Source organism: Myotis myotis, unplaced genomic scaffold, assembly GCF_014108235.1.
Source record: "Myotis myotis isolate mMyoMyo1 unplaced genomic scaffold, mMyoMyo1.p scaffold_m19_p_6, whole genome shotgun sequence".
Taxonomy (NCBI): Eukaryota; Metazoa; Chordata; class Mammalia; order Chiroptera; family Vespertilionidae; genus Myotis; species Myotis myotis.
Genome location: NW_023416368.1, coordinates 71734969 through 71741059, shown reverse-complemented (window position 1 = coordinate 71741059; position 6091 = coordinate 71734969). Strand labels below are relative to the sequence as shown.

General features: G+C 40.4%; 1 long non-coding RNA gene across 1 annotated transcript; it reads left to right on the top strand.

Annotated features, from left to right (window-relative positions):
- The first annotated feature begins 759 nt into the window (after nucleotides 1-759).
- LOC118657866 lies at nucleotides 760-5758 on the top strand. The gene is made up of 3 exons (XR_004968135.1): nucleotides 760-941; nucleotides 3357-3534; nucleotides 5560-5758. It is a non-coding gene; the product is annotated as an uncharacterized LOC118657866 (long non-coding RNA).
- The last annotated feature ends 333 nt before the right edge of the window (nucleotides 5759-6091 follow it).

Below are 6091 nucleotides of genomic sequence, written 5' to 3'. Positions count from 1 at the left end.
AAGACATTCTTTTTTTTTATGTTCCTGTTTCATAATTTGAAAATCCTGTTATAATTTCTTTTTTTACTAGTGTTGACAATTTTTTAAAAATATGGTTTTATTGATTTTAGAGAGAGAGGAAGGGAGAGGGAGAGAAAGAAAAATCAATGAAAGAGAAACATGGACTGGCTGCCTCCTACAAATACCTTTTTGGGGATCCAGCCCCCAACCAGGGCATGTGCCCTGACCAGGAATCAAACCTGCCACCTCTTGGTAATGAGTCGATGATCAACCACTGAGCCACACAGACCAGGCTTAATTTCTTGATAACAGCTGATTTATACCTAAATATTTAAATTCAAATTTTGGGGAAACCTCCCCAAAGAGAGAAAATGGCATTAAAATAGAAATTATTTGTGGCTATACCCCACTAATTATTAAGAGATGCTCTTTCTCCTTGATTCTTTTTTTTTTTTTTGTAATATCTGTTAGTGGAGCCGAATCCTTTGTGTACCTGAATGTGTATGTGCTTCACGCAGTCCTTTCCAAGCTCCATCTGTAATGTGGTCTGGGCTCCGTTGGTTGTGCTCGCTGTTTGCGAAACCTGCCCTTGTTTTTCTTCGCTTCTTGTGGCACACATGCCTTGTATTCACAATGACTCACTTTCTCACGGTGCTGCAATGGCTTCCCAGCAAATCAGGGTTACTGCCACGTGGCCTGATTTTGTGCTCTTAATGTGGATCTGGCTCTGTCTCTACTCTTTGCAGGACAAATGCCTGCTCAGCCGGCCTCCCCTGAAAGAGTGGGCTGCCTTCAGCATGATAGCAGGACTTCGGAACAAGCTGCCTTCCGGACTGATGCTGAAGATCTTGCCCTTCCATCTGCTTTCGGGAAGAAAAGTGCAAATGTAAATCTGACCTTCAATTCCTACGTGGCATTTCGGGAGTAAACAGAATGACTAGGTATTTTTGCAGCATATGAATTCTCTCACTAATGCCACTCAGTGCATGATAACAGGCAATTTATTTAATGAGCTTTTACACCACACAGTCTAGGTTGGCACCTTTACCTCATTTATGCAGCACCCAGCACCCCACCTACATGGCGAAGAATTCATTTTGGCTAGTTTTAAACTCTCTTACCATCTGTTTCTTCCCACATTCCTGGCTAGTTTCCCTTTTTTAAAAACATCTCACTTTTAGCCCCTGAACTTGACACACCTGCTTTTGTTATTCTTGTACTAACAACTTGGATTCCTTCTGTTGGAGGTTCTCTCGTTTTATGTGCTGAGTAATTAATTTCTTCAATGACCCGCTTGGCTGCTGGAACCTCATCTTCTGTACAGACTCCACTGGCTGCTGCCCCCACTGCCTGCTGCCCATTCCCATCACTCAGGAGGATCCAGACAATGATGGGGTCTAATTAGTTTTATTTTTCTCCCAAGAAACTTGAAACAAAACTTTCCTGGAGGCTGATGTAGTTTGGGATGAATAAGTTTTGAGTATGAGTAAATTTGGGATGTTTGCTGTACCATGAAAGACTTTGATCTGTCATTATTTAATTTTTTTAGAACAAGAAGTTCAATGTTTCAAATCAGAAACTGCCTATTCAAACATTTATAGGAAAATGTTAAGTTTTAGAAATATATTTTGTTTGTTGTTTGAGTAGATTGGTGACCCTGTATTTAAATTATGATGAGTACTGACCACATAGATGACGAAGGTCCTAATGTAACCTCTGGTCTGACCTATTTGTGGCTGCTGCTGACCTGGGTGTAATCTCTGACTCTCTTCCCCCGCTCCTGTTTTGATTAAGGTGTTTGCAGTGACAAACAGTGCCTTTATTTCACCACTGAGTACAACCTTCTTCCCATTTTCCTCCTCATATTACCATTCCCATCATCACTAAGGTACATTGAAGTACTGGCAGCATCTATATCTGATTGACGCTATTTTGCTTCCTTGTGAAATGTTCTCTCGATTGCCCTGAAATGCCCTCATTCCTGTCATTCAGGTTTAAAATAAATAATCAGACTTGAGCTGCCCACGATGTCAGCCAACACGTTGGTCTCATGCAGTGCTTATCACATTGTTCAGTGGCAGCTAGGTGGAGACCAGGATACCGTTTTTCTTATTCTGCTGTAGAATCTTTAATTTATCATGTGAAATTAAGGAAGTACCCATTAAGAAGATCTACCATGCAGCTTTTAATTTTTACTGTGAACTACCACTTACAAACGCACAGTGACATATCTTCACAAAATTACAGGTTACGATTAGCCCCCTTGCCTTTAAATTCAAGGCCAGCTTAGTTGTGCAAAACAGATGGCAGCTATACAGAGGTCTTCATCCATGGTCCTCCAGTTGTAATGAACTTTCAACTCTGTATACCTTGAAACATCCTTTAGATTGCATAACCATGAACATCTGGGGGCATTTTGTTTGAATTCAGTGAAGTTGGAGCTATAGAGAAACTGCAACATTTTTTACTCTAATCAATTCAGAAACTGCATATTTTAGGTTCCTCTGGAGAATTCATTAAATATTCAGTTATTTTAAAACTGATCGTTGAAGGGAAAATTGCGATTAAGTAACACTTTTGCTAACAGAGACACTCCAAAACTTCAGTCTATATTGCGTAGGAGGAAGTGTAACAAGCAGTCTCTCACCTTCCGGTTTCTGAGTTTCCCCAGATGTCTCCTGTGCTCATTTCCCCCTACTCCCACCCCCGGTAATTACATTAATGTTTTGGAAAAGATGACGAAAATCTAGAGATTTAGTCAGCATGATGACACTGTCAGAGAGTGAAGACTTTACAGGTGTGACTTCCAAACAGACTCTTCAAGAACTTGCTGTGACCTCTGTTGACAGCTTCCTTTCACAGCTGCTAAGTGGATACATTTGGAGAAAGGGTAGTGACTTGTGAGAAGAAACAGGACCCTGGTAACCCACTGGACTAGACTAGTGATTTTTTCTATGAAAAGAATCTATGTAGAAAGTATTTATATACAGAAAGGCTTAGAATTTTCTCATTCTATTTGATATCATAGATCTGTTATTTTCCCCAGAAGTGTGTGTGTGCGTGTGTGTGTGTGTGCGCGCGCACACGTGTGTTTCCATGAACTGGGTTTAAAATGCATAACTTGAATGCTAATAGAATGCTAAGTAAGCACCCAATTAATGTATTAATTGAATACTCTTATTTATTATGTGGCCTCAAGAAAAACCTGTATTTAATTTCATTTCTTTGCCCAAACACAATGGTTCTTACCTGAGAATGTACTTGGCAATAATAATGACTTGGGTTTTAGGGTGTTTATTCTATATCAGACTCTGGACTCACTGCTTCAAATATTTACCCCATTTCACCCTGAGAAGCTCCTAAAATCCACTTTACAACGGAGCAGACAATTTTGGCCCTCATGCGGGTTCTCTGTGACTACCGGAATGAGGAGGAAGAGTTTGGAGCTGGACTTAGTGCTTTGAACCCCATGTTGGCATGAACTAGCAGTAAATGGAGTGCTGTGCAGCTATGGCCCCACTCAGGCTGGTGAAGGTAAGTCCTTCTGGTGGGAGGATCTCTGAATAGCACCTATTTGTTGTCTGTTAAGTCTGGAAAGGAGAAGGGCCCAAGAAATGGTTTACACATGTCAGGATCACTGGATAATGGTTTGGCTGCTGATTGGGTTCCTAATAATCACGGGTTTACTGAAGACCTTATACATAGTATCCCATACAATCTGCTCTGACCAAGGACTCGCTTTGTAGTAAATGAACAAAGGCAGTGGATTCATGCTCAGTTATTTGTTGAACTTTACATGTTCTCCATTATCCAGAGTAGTTGGCTTTACTGAAAGGCCTATTGAGAACTTACTTATGGGGCCAGATAGGATGTAACATCTGGCAAGGTGCTTCTGCAGCCTTTCAACTATATGGCAATTAGAGTCTCGAGAGAAAGAGATGGTTTACAATTCACTTCACAATGGCTAAGCACGGAGGGGATAGAGGCAGCATCTAGTGTCCAGTGGTCTAGCCGTGTATGGTCCAGCAGCAGGGACAACAGCAACTCATGCAGTGACACCCCAACAAGACCATTTCTGTGGCATAACCTGGCCCATGGCTTAGAGCAACTCCCCTCTCTTAGTTCTCATCCATTTTATTTCCTGGTTATACAGCTGATTCTCTGAGCTCTTTAATATTTGACAATACATTCTTTTTCTGCTTATGTGTAATTCTTGCAGCCAAGAACACTGGCTGCTAGGGGTAGGTATGATTACCTCAGCTTCAACTGAGGGGGGTCATTGCAAAGTTATATTAATTGGCCAATGGTCACACCGTAAACGAGTTGAAATTTGAACCCCAATCTGCTTGATGCCACGCTTGTATTCTGAGACATGACTCTTGTTAGTTAAAATTAGAAAATATTACAAAGACTAGCTTACTATAGTTTTTAAGAGATTACTTCTTAGCTTAAGAAAACAAAGGAATCATGTGGAAGGTTGACACCAATTGTTGAGGCTCCTGCTGGGAAAAATCAAGTCATGTTGACGAACTAAAGACACTTGTGCCATTGCTCTCAACACATAATCATTGCCCAAGTTTGTTGCTAGTAAGAGGTCTTCATTGTCTTTCTGAAGAGTCTAGACAGGGTGGTATTTCCTATCACTTCTTTGGTTACCAAAGACCTGCCTCTTTCCAGAGCATTCTGCTTTTATCACACTTCCTCTAAAACTAGCTCCCTGTGTTGATTCTTCTCCAACGGAAATTTTAGACAATGATTTTATCCAAAAAATTAGAATCCTGGTCTTTTACGAGGGGCTTTTCCCATCCAAAGAACTGGAAAAATTGGTTCGTGGGGGAAGCCTGACGTTTGAACACCTCCTGAGTAGATGTCTCTTGGTTACCCCTGGGGAGATGTTTCTCTATGTGGCAGCGCTTTTCATCACAGACATTACATTTAATTGCTCCTTCCTATATTGCACCCCAATTTATTCCTTCTCTTCAGCTCAGTAATGACTCTGACTGTTGTTTACACTCACATCTTGTCTTGGCTGCTATTCAGTGGAGTTGAGCATTTTAGAATTTTTTAATCATTTCTTTTCATACGTCAATCTCTTTGCTCTCAGAGTCAAATTTGTGCTATCCTCTTATCTTTCTTCAGTTTTAGCCCAATTGGAAGTATGATTAGCATGTGGATTTTTCCTACTTCTGGCTAGGCTTTTACAAGTGGTTGCAAAAAGACATTATAAAAAGTTTAGAAGACTCAAGGTCTAACCTACTAAATTCCACTATTGCATGGACCAGTATCCTTTTTCAAAATCCCTTTTATAGCCAGTTTGCTTCTCATAATGGGAAGTTCATTGCGAGGCTTTGATACAAAATTCAGAAGGAGTTTGTATTTTGTGCAGCTCTTTCCCGTAGGCTGTGAATCTCAAATGATAACATAGAATCATAGTTTTTAGTTATCTTATTGGGCTCAACTTCAGGCAGTGTTACTTATCTTGAAATTGATCGTAGAATGCTTTAAATATATCTGCAATAGCTTATTGCTCTTTTAATAACCATCACTCTCTTGTAACAGGTATCTCTCTTGCCAGAGATAGCATCTGTGATCCTGAAACGCCAATCTCCTCTGGGATCTAATGTTAATTTTGCAGCTGTCTTGTTATCCAGTAGTGTCCTTTGCTTTGCTTTAAGGCAGCCACACAGGAGCATGTATCAAGTACTACACAGTTTAACTGCCTATAAAGATTGGGCTGACGCTACTTACTACTGGACAGGTAAAAACTGGCAATTGGGGTAATAATGTTCTCTTTCTAATAGCTGGTACAGCTGGTACATTACCTGCCAGGTTGAACATGATCGGTGAGCTTATACTTGTCCTATGTCTCTTTGACGATAAATTTAAAGTAGTGCATGAAAAATGGAGGCCTCCTTAGTGTTGGTAGAGTGATTGGCACCTAGTTAGTTAACATTTGATAACTAAGAGTTTGAATCTGGCTTTATCAAAAGCATTTGCTTGAGTAGAATAAATTTTACCCTTCACTGGGTTGCTTTTTATTGACTTTAAAGAGAGAGGAAGGGTGAGGGTGAGAAGAGAGAGAGAGAGAGAG